The sequence below is a fragment of the Eumetopias jubatus genome, unplaced genomic scaffold (genome assembly GCF_037043125.1).
Source record: "Eumetopias jubatus isolate StellerSeaLion01/CBP00866 unplaced genomic scaffold, mEumJub1_p1.0 scaffold_7, whole genome shotgun sequence".
Classification (NCBI taxonomy): domain Eukaryota; kingdom Metazoa; phylum Chordata; class Mammalia; order Carnivora; family Otariidae; genus Eumetopias; species Eumetopias jubatus.
This window is the reverse complement of record NW_028274813.1, coordinates 27,398,679-27,409,361: the sequence shown is the minus strand read 5'-3', so window position 1 is coordinate 27,409,361 and position 10,683 is coordinate 27,398,679.

Here is a 10,683-nt window from a genome sequence, read left to right as displayed (position 1 = left end):
ATATCATTAAAAGAATAATGATAGAGAACATATCTTCCAAACTAGTACCAGAAAAAAATGGGGTGAAAAAAATTCAAATAATGCAAAAGAAGTCAAGAAAATGGGGGGAAATAGAAAGGATAAGATGAATGGAGTGTACAAAACAATGCAGAAATTAATCCAAATACTGTTTATTGCAATTACAATATAAATGGATTAAATGCTACAGTAAAGGATTCTCAAACTAGATTAAAAAAAACCCTATATGCTATTTATTTACTTATTCATAAAGATTTTATTTTTAAGTAATCACCACACCCAAAACAGGACTCAAACTCACAATCCTGAGATCAAGAGTCACATGCTCCACTGACTGAGCCAGGCAGGCACCCTGCAGCTATATGCTATTTAAGAGACACACCCAAAAATTAAAAATACAAAAACAAATAGAAAATAATATGCTAGACAAGCACTAACTAAAAGACTGTTGTGGGGCACCTGGGTGGCTCAGTCGTTAGGCGTCTGCCTTCGGCTCAGGTCATGATCTCAGGGTCCTGGGATCGAGCCCCGCATTGGGCTCCCTGCTCCGTGGGGAGCCTGCTTCTCCCTCTCCCACTCCCCCTGCTTGTGTTCCCTCTCTCTCTGTGTCTCTTTCTCTGTCAAAAAAATAAATAAAATCTTTAAAAAAAAAGACTGTTGTAGCTATATTAATAACAGTCAAAACAAAATTTAAGGCAAAAAGAAAAAAACCCAGCATAAGCATAGATAAAGGGAGTCATTGCATAATGGTTAAAAGTTTAATTCATTAGTCAAACAATAACAGCAAAAATTCCAAACTTGTATGTTCCTAATAACATAGCCTCAAAAAAACTGCAAAGTTACAAGGAAAAACTAGACAAATACACTATTATAGTGGGAGGTCTTAACACTTACAAAAATTGCTAAATTAAGCAGATGAAAAGGTCAGGAGAGTATAGGAAATTTGAAAAACAAAAGTAACAAGCTTGGTTTAATGGGAAAATATAGAAGATTGCACCCAAAAGTAGAGAATACAATCATAATAAAAATATATTGTGGGGTGCCTGCATGGCTCAGTCTGTTAAGTATCTGCCTTCGGCTCAAGTCATGATCCCAGGATCCTGGGATCGAGTCCCATGTCGAGGTCCTTGCTCAGCAGGGAGCCTGCTTCTCCCTTTGCCTGCGGCTCCCCCTGCTTATGCTTTCTCTCTGACAAATAAATAAATAAAATCTTAATATATATATATATATATAGTGTGATTTATAACATATGCATAAGTAAAATGTATGACACTAATAATATAAAGGCCAAGAGTTGGGAAATACAGGTATACTATTGTAAGGTTCTTATACTCTATGTGAAGTGGTATAATATCACTTGGAAATAGATTGCTGTAAGTTAAAAATGTAAACTATAAGCCCTAAAGCAGACACTAAAGTAACAAAGCAGAGTTACAGCTAATAAGCCAACAGAGACAAAATAGAATCATAAAAATATTCAATTAATCCGAAACAAGAGAGGAATAAGGAAAAAGAAAACACAGAAGAGATGGGGCAAATAGAAATAAACACTAAGATAATAGTTTAAGCCCAATTATGTTAATAATCATATTAAATGTAAATGATCTAAACACTCCAATTAAAAGGCAGAGACTGTCATATTGGCTTAAAAAAAAAGACTCAACTTAATGATGCTTAAAGAAACACACTTAACAGATAAATGCACACATGAATTAAAAGCCAAAGGATGGGGGCACCTGGGTGGCTCAGTCAGTTAAGTGGCTGCCTTTGGCTCAGGTCATGATCTCAGGGTCCTGGGATCAAGCCCTGAGTTGGACTCCTTACTCAGCAGGGAGCCTGCTTCTCCCTCTCCCTCTGCCTGCTGCTCCCCTACTTGTGTTCTCTCTCTCGCTATCTTTTTATCAGATAAATAAACAAAATCTTAAAAAAATAAAGCAAAAGAATGGAAAAAGATATACTGTGCTGCCATTAGTCAAGAGAAAGCTGGAGTGACTATATTCAATAGCGTTCAGAGCAAAGAATATTAACAGAAATGAAGTTTATTTCATAATAATAAAGGGGTTAATTCATCAGGAGGACATAAAAATCCTAGACATTTACATACTTAAGAATAGAGCTTCAAAACACATGAAGCAAAAACTGATAGAATTGCAAGGAAAAATAGACAAACCCATAATCATAGTTGGAAATTTTAATAACCTTTTCTATATCCATTCTCTCTCTTTTTATTTAAGATTTATTTATTTATTTGAGAGAGAGAGAGAGAGAGAAACAGAGAGAGTGGTGGGAGGGGCAGAGAGAGAGGGAAAGAATCTCAAGCAGACTCCTTGCTAAGTGTGGAGCCTGATGTGGGACTTGATTTCACGACCCTGAAATCATGACCTGAGCTGAAATGAAGAGTCAGATGCTCAACTGACTGAGCCACCCAGGCACCCCGTATCCATTCTTTTTAAGTGCATACAGACCATTTCCTATGAAAGACCAAATTCTGGGCCATAAAATGACTTTTAATAAATGTAAAAGGATTCAAATCATATAAAGTATGTTTTCTGGGCATAATAGAAGTATCATTATGAAGTATAATATTGGAAATGAACAACAGAAATATCTCTGGAAAGTCATCAAATATTTGAAAACTAAACAACACACTTCTAAATAATCCATGGGCCAACAACAGTACACTTCTAAATAATCCAAGATTAAAAATTATTTTGAATTGAATAACAATGACAACACAACATGTCAAAACTTGTGGAATGCTGCTAAAGCAATACTTGGAAAAAATTTTATAGCACTAAACACCTATGTTAGAAATGAACAAAGTCTCAAAATGATGACCTCAGCTTCCCATTAGAAAAAGAAGACAAATTAAATCCAAAATAAGCATAAGAAGGGAAATAATAAAGATTAGAGCAAAAATCATTGAAATAGAAAACAGAAAAACAAAAAGAGAAAATGAATGAAACCAAACGCTGGTTTTTTTGAGAACATCAATAAAATTGATAAACCTCTGGCTAGACTGGGAAAAAAAGAGGGAAGACACAAATTACTAACATTAGAAATGTAAAAGGTAACATCACTACAAATTCTACAGATATCAAAAGAATAGCAAGGAGCTATTATGAATAAATGTTATGACATTAAATTTGACAACTTATATGAAATGTTGTGTCCTTAAAAGACACAACTACCAAACTAACATGAGAAAAAAATATGACATGAATATCCTTATATATATTAGAGGAATTGAATTTGTAGTTAAAAATCTTCCCACAAAGAAAACTCCAGGCCCAGAAGTCTTCACTGGTGAATTTTATCAAACATTTAATGAAGAAACAATACTTTTCCTACACAGACTATTCCGGAACACGGAAGAGAAGGAAACACTTATCTATTCATTTTATAAGGCCAGCATTACCCTGATGACAAAATCAGACAAAAACGTTATAAGAAAACCAAAGACCAATATCCCACATGGAAATAAATGAAAACATTCTAAATAAGTTTAGCAAGTCAAATCGAATGGTACATAAACAGGATGATACATGATGACCAAGTAGAGTTGATCCTAGGAATGCGAAGTTGATTTAACTTTCAGGAATCAATCAGTACAATTCATCACATTAATCATATTAATAAACTAATAAAGGAAACCCATAAGATTTTCTTAATAGATGAAGAAAAAACAAAAGAAAAAACAAAAAACAAAATCTAATACCTATTCCTAAGGAAAACTCTCAACAAACTAGGAATAGAAGGGAACTCCCTCAATCTGAAAAAGAAAAAGCAACTATGAAAAATCTATAGAAACATCACACTGAATAGTAAAAAGACTGACTGTGTTCCGCAAAGATCAGGAATAAGAAAAAGTTTCTGCTGTTATCACCCCTATTCAACATTGTATTAAGGTTCTAGTCAGTGCAATTAGGTAAGAAAAAGAAATAAAAAGATGTTTATATTGGAAAAGAAGACATAAAAATGTCTTTATTAACAGGCAAAATGACTGAAGAAAATCTGATAGAAGTTACAAAAAGGTACATTCAAGTCATCTTAGCAAGATACAGATACAAGATCAATATACAAAGATCAATTGTATTTCTATATACTACTAATGAATAATCAGAAACTGAAAAAAAGAGCTCTTTAAAATAACATCATAGGGCGCCTGGGTGGCTTAGATGGTTAAGCGTCTGCCTTCGGCTCGGGTCATGATCCCAGGGTCCTGGGATCGAGTCCCGCATCAGGCTCCCTGCTGGGCGGGGAGCCTGCTTCTCCCTCTGCCTCTGCCTCTCTCTCTCTCTCTCTCTGACTTTCATGAATAAATAAATAAAACATTTAAAAAAATAACATCATAAATATGAAGTTCTGACAGGTAAATCTGACAGAAGATGTGAAAGACCTGTATACTGTAAAATACAGGATGTTACTGAGGGAAATTAAAGAAGACCTAAATAAGTGGAAAGTTATGTTTTCTTCATGGGTCAGAGGACTCATTGTTTAGACGTTAATTCTCCCCCAAATAGGTCTATAGGTTTACTGGGATTCTTTTTTTTTTAAAGATTTTATTTTTATTTATTTGACAGAGAGAGAGAGAGCACAAGCAGGGGGAGAGGCAGAGGGAGAAGCAGGCTTCCTGCTGAGCAGGGACCCGGACTCGGGGCTCGATCCCAGGACCCTGGGATCATGACCTGAGCTGAAGGCAGTTGCTTAACGAACTGAGCCACCCAGGTGCCCCAGTTGACTGGGATTCTAAGGAAAATCTAGCCTGCTCTTTTGGTAAAAACTGGCAAGCTGATTCTAAAATTCATATGGAAATACAAAAAGCCTAGGATAGCCAAAACAACTTTGAAAAAAAAAAAAAAACAAAGTCGGAGGGTTAACACTATCTGATTTCAAGACTTATAATGCTATAGTAATCAAGATAGTGTAGTACTGACATCAAGAAAAACAGATCAATAGAATACAGAGTTCAAAAATATACCCATACATATATGGACAGCTGATTTTTAACAAAAATGTAAAAGCAATTAAGTGGAGAAATAGCCTTTTTAAAACAAATAGTGTTGGGACAACTGGATATCTATATATAAATAAAATTTCAATACATACCAGTATATTACGAACAAATTAATGCAAAGTGATCACAGGCCTAACATGTAAAACCTAAAACTATAAAACTTCTAGATGAAAAAGGAAAAAACTTATGAAAAAGGAAAAAACTTTGTGATATTGTGCTAAACAAACATTTCTCAAACACAACACAAAACATGATCTACAGAAGAAAATGTGATAAATTTACTTCATCAGAATGAAAATTTATTTATTTATTATTTATTTATTTTTAAAGATTTTATTTATTTATTTGACAGAGAGAGACACAGCGAGAGGGAGAGCACAAGTAGGGGGAGTGGGAGAGGGAGAAGCAGGCTCTCCACTGAGCAGGGAGCCCGATGGGGGCTCCATCTCAGGACCCTGGGATCACGACCTGAGCTGAAGGCAGACACTTAACGACTGAGCCACCCAGGCGCCTCCAGAATGAAAATTTAAAAGGCACTTTGCAAAGAGTGAAAATATAAGTCACAGACTGGGAGAAAATATTTCCAAATCCTCTATCTAAGGAAAGTATGATACATGGAATGTAAAGAACTATACTCAATAATAAGAACAAAGAACTCAAAAAGTGGGCAAAATATTTTAATAGATATTTTATCAAAGAAGATGTAGAGATGGTAAATAAGTACATAAAAAGATACTCAACATCATTAGACATTAGGAAAACACAAATTAATACCACAGTGAGTTACTACTATACTCCCATTAGAATGGCTAAGAATGACTATAGTAAATGATGATGTGCGTGAACTGGAACTTTATACACTGTTGGTGGTTTATAAAATGGCACAAACTATAAAATAGTTTGGCAGTTTCTCGAAAGTTAAATATACACCTATCATATTATACTAGCTATTTCACTCCTAGGTATTTTACCCATGAGAAAAGAAAGCATAAGTCCACACAAAGACTTATTCCTTAATGTTCAAATCAGCTTTATTTGTAATAGCCCCCAACCAGAAACAACCCCAAATCTATCAACTGATGAATGGATGAATAAAATGTGGCATATCCATACCATGGAATACCATACCAGCAATAACATGTGGAATGAAGTATTGATAAACATAACATGGATGAATTTCAAAATAATTATGCTAAATGGAAGAGCCAGCCCCACCCCCTGCAAAAAGTGTATACTGTATTACTCCTTTTATATAAAACTCTAGAGAATGCAAGCTAATCTACTGTGACAGAAAACAGATCAGCTGTTGCCTGAGCGGGGAGAGAAGGAAAGGGCAGAGAACAGAAAGGAAGGCTTACAAAGGGATAGGAAGAAACTTTTAGGAGTGGTGAGTATGTCCACTGTTTTGAGTATGGTGATAGTTTCAAGGGTATATATCAAATATATTTATAACCTATATAAAATCAAATTGTACACTTTAAATATACACAGTTTATTGTATGTCAATTCTATCTCGATAAAGCTGTTTTAAAAAGAAGTTAGAGGGGAGGGGAAGAATGAAGGGGGGGAAATCAGAGGGGGAGATGAACCATGCGAGACCATGGACTCTGAAAAACAAACTGAGGGTTCTAGAGGGGAGGAGGTGGGGGGATGGGTTAGCCTGGTGATGGGTATTGAGGGCACGTTCTGCATGGAGCACTGGACGTTATATGCAAACAATGAATCATGGAACACTACATCAAAAACTAATGATGTAATGTATGGTGATTAACATAAGAAAAAAATATGAAAAAAATAAAAGAAGTTAGAGGGGCGCCTGGGTGGCTCAGTCCATTAAAAGTGGACTCTTGACTTTGGCTCAAGTCATGATCTCAGGGTTGTGAGATCCAGCCCTGTGTGGGGCTCACGCTGGGTGTGGCGCCTGCTCAAGATTCTCTCTCTCCCCCTGCCCCTCCTTTCTCTCTCTCTCCCTCTCAAAAGAAAAAAAGAAAAAAAAAGTAGAACAATTGAATAAAAACACAAATAAAGAAGGAAATAGCAAACAAGTTAATGAAATAAAATAAGTAACTTATCCAAGGTCACACAGTTAGAAAATGGCAGAACTGGTTCAAATTCAGATTTGTCTGACTCCAAAACCTGTATTCTACACATAAGTTAAACATCATTGTTTTCCACATTTCAATCATGAGGTACCACTTACTGCTGCTTACTTAATATTTTTCTTTAAATTGACTCACTTTTTTTTGGTTACATGAATGTTCCCAGAACCCTTATTCATAACAGCCAGAAAAAAAAAGAACCCTCCCCCAAAACCCAAATGTTCATCAATTAATGATTGAGTGAACTGTGGCACATCCATACAATCAGTAATAAAACAGAATGAACTACTGATATACACAACCTCACGAATGAATCTTAATATGCTGTGTAAAAGGCTATATACTGTATGATTCCATTATGATAATGTGGAAAAAGCAAAACCATAGTGACAAAAAGCCGAGCAGTGGTTGTCAGGGGCTGGCGGTGGGGGGGGGGGGGGGGGAAGGGGATTGGTGAGGGGAGAGGTTGAGGAGGGGGGAGGGGTCGTGTCCAAAAGAGCACAAGGGTACTTTGTGGGGTGATGGAGATGTTCTGACTTGATTGTGGTGGTGGTTACACGACTGAAGATATTTGTCAAAATCTATCAAATTGCGTACCTAAAAAGGGTGGATTTTCCTGAACACAGACCACGCAGTCCTGAGACTAACACCTTGAAAATGCAGACTCTTCTTCCTCCCACAAGCCCCCTCGGGCAGAATCAGTCGCCAAGCCCTTCCTGGGGCTGTTTCCGGTTTCCAGTGCACCTGCGCACTACACACGTTACATTCCCCACCTCTGCGCCTTTCCGTGGTCACTCTTCTGCCGGTTCATCCCATCTCGATAGTTCTTATTTATCTTTCAGGCTTCCAGCTAACTCTCACTTCCCAAAGGGGCCTTTTCCCCCCCTCTCCAATTAAAATTTGGTATCCTGTTTTACTTGCTCTTCCTTCTTCGGTAGAAAGTAAGCTCCACGAGGACAGGGGCGATGTTTTATTCATCTCTACATAATTAGCACTTGGTTTGTTTCATTAATTAATAAACATGGGGAGGATGTCCACATCTTCCTCTACAGTTCTGTATTGCACGAATTTGTTTTTTCACAAGCATGTACCACTTTTTTCATTTTTGTGTATTTTTAAACTATTTGCTAAGAATTGAAATGATTTTTAAGATTTTATTTACTTGAGAGAGAGAGATAGAGTGGAAGAGAGCACAAGCAGGGAGTGGCAGAGGAAAGAGGAGAAGCAGACTCTCCCGCTGAGCCCTGAGCCTGATGCGGGGCTCAACTCTAGGACCCTGAGATCATGACCCGAGCCAAAGGCAGGCACCCAACCAACTGAGCCAAAAATTTCAATTCTTAGGAGCCCCAAGATTTGAAATGATTTGAAGGTACATAGAGTACAAGGTAAAAGTCATATACACACAGATTTTTAAAAGTAAAAATAAGGTTTTGCCTTTCCCTGTTGGTACATAGAAATCTTACTCATTCTTTTTAATAGTTATGTAATATTCTAGAGCATAGTTATACCATTTTGTTATTTTCTTTTAGTTAACATACAGGGTAATACTAGTTTCAGGTGTACAATATAATGATTTAACACTTCCATACATCACCTGGTGCTCATCACAAGTGAACTCCTTAATCCCCATCATCGACTTCACCCATTCCCCCACCCACCCACCTCCCCTCTGGTAACCATCAGTTTGGTCTCTATAGTTCAGAGTCTGTTTCTTGGTTTACCGCCCCCCTTTTCCCTTTTGCTCATTTGTTTTGTTTCTTAAATTCCACATATGAATGAAATCTTATGGTATTTGTCTTTGTCTGACTGACTTCTTTCGCTTGGCGTAATACTATCTAGCTCCATCTATGTTGTTGCAATTGGCAAGATTTCATTCCTTTTTGTGGCTGAGTAATATTCGTGTGTGTGTGTGTGTGTGTGTGTGTGTGTTTGTGTGTTTGTATCACATCTTCTTTGTCCATTCATCTGTCAATGGACCCTTGGGCTGTTTCCATAATTTGGCTATTGTTGATAATGCTCTAAAACATCGGGTGCATGTATCCCTCTGAATTAATACTTTTCTATTCTTTGCATAAATACCTAGTAGTGCAATTGCTGGATAGCAGGGTAGTTCTATTTTTAACTTTTTGAGGAAACTCCACACTGTTTTCCAGAGTGGCTGCACCAGTTTGCATTCCCACCAACACTGCAAGAGGGTTTCCCTTTTGCCACATCCTCACCAACACCTGTTGTTTCTTGTGTTGTTGATTTTAGTCATTCTGACAGGCATGAGGTGATAGCTCATTGTAGTTTTTTTCTCATTGTAGTTTTATAAATCAATTCACTTTTAACACTTAGACTTGTCCTAGGCAATAATAACTGGGAAATTAAGGTTTTGATAAAGCATTTAGAATTTTCCAAGTAGACACTAAAATAATACATATCAATTCAAAGGGAAAAAAATTCACCTATTGTGATAGTTTTATGTGTCAACATGGCTACGTTCTAGTACTCAGTTACTTAATCAAATACTTACCTAGGTGTAGCTGTGAAGGTATTTTATAGATGGGGTTAACACCTACAGTCAGCTGATTTTAAATAAAGGAGATTATCCTTGGTAATGTGGGTGGGCCTCATACAATCAGTAGGAAGGCCTTAAAAGCAAAACTGAGGTTCCTCTGAGGAAGAGAAATTCTGTCTCAAGACTGTAGCATCAGCTCCTGCCTGAGACTTTCCAGCTTGCTAATCTTTCCTACAGATTTCAGACTTGTCAGCTCCCACAACCACATGAGCCAATTTTTAAAAATAAGTGTTAACATGTATGTATCCTTCTGTTCTGTTTCTCTAGAGGACCCTGACCGCTACCCCCGTGTATTAGCCATTTCTTCCCCTCTTCTTCTTAAAGTAGGGTGAGAAGGAAACACATGTTTGGGGAGGGGGGGAAGGAGAGGTGGTGGATCAGGTGGGGCCAAATGAGGAACCTCCCTCGGTGATATGAGGAATGGAGATGCAGGAAGCAGAACAGGCAAGCCTCTCCATCTCCTGAGACTCAGCTATCAACTTGCAGGGGTGGGTACATGAAAGGGAAGCAAAGCAGTCCCCACGAGGGAGATCTTTCCTCGAATCAGAGCCCAAGAGTGGTCCAAGGTCATTGGAGATCATCTCCGCCTCCCCCTGCCCCCAGTTCACTCCCTCTTCAAATGGATGAAGCCTAACAAACTGGTGGTTGCCAGAGGGCAGGGAGATGGGGGGATGGATGAAATAGGTGAAGGGAATGAAGAGGTACAATCTTCTGGTTATAAAATAAGACATGGGGATATAAGGTACAGAACAGGGAATATAGTCAATACTATTGTAACAACAGTTACAGATAGTAACTAGACTTGTCGTGGTGACAGTTTTATAATGTATATAGATATCAAATCACTATGTTGTATATCTGAAACTAATACAATATTGTATGCCAATTATTCTTCAATAAAAATAAAAATAAATAGATGAAGCCTGAGCAATGAAGTCACCTGCCCAAGGACCCAGATAGCAAGTGAGGGGCAGAGCCACCTGAATCCC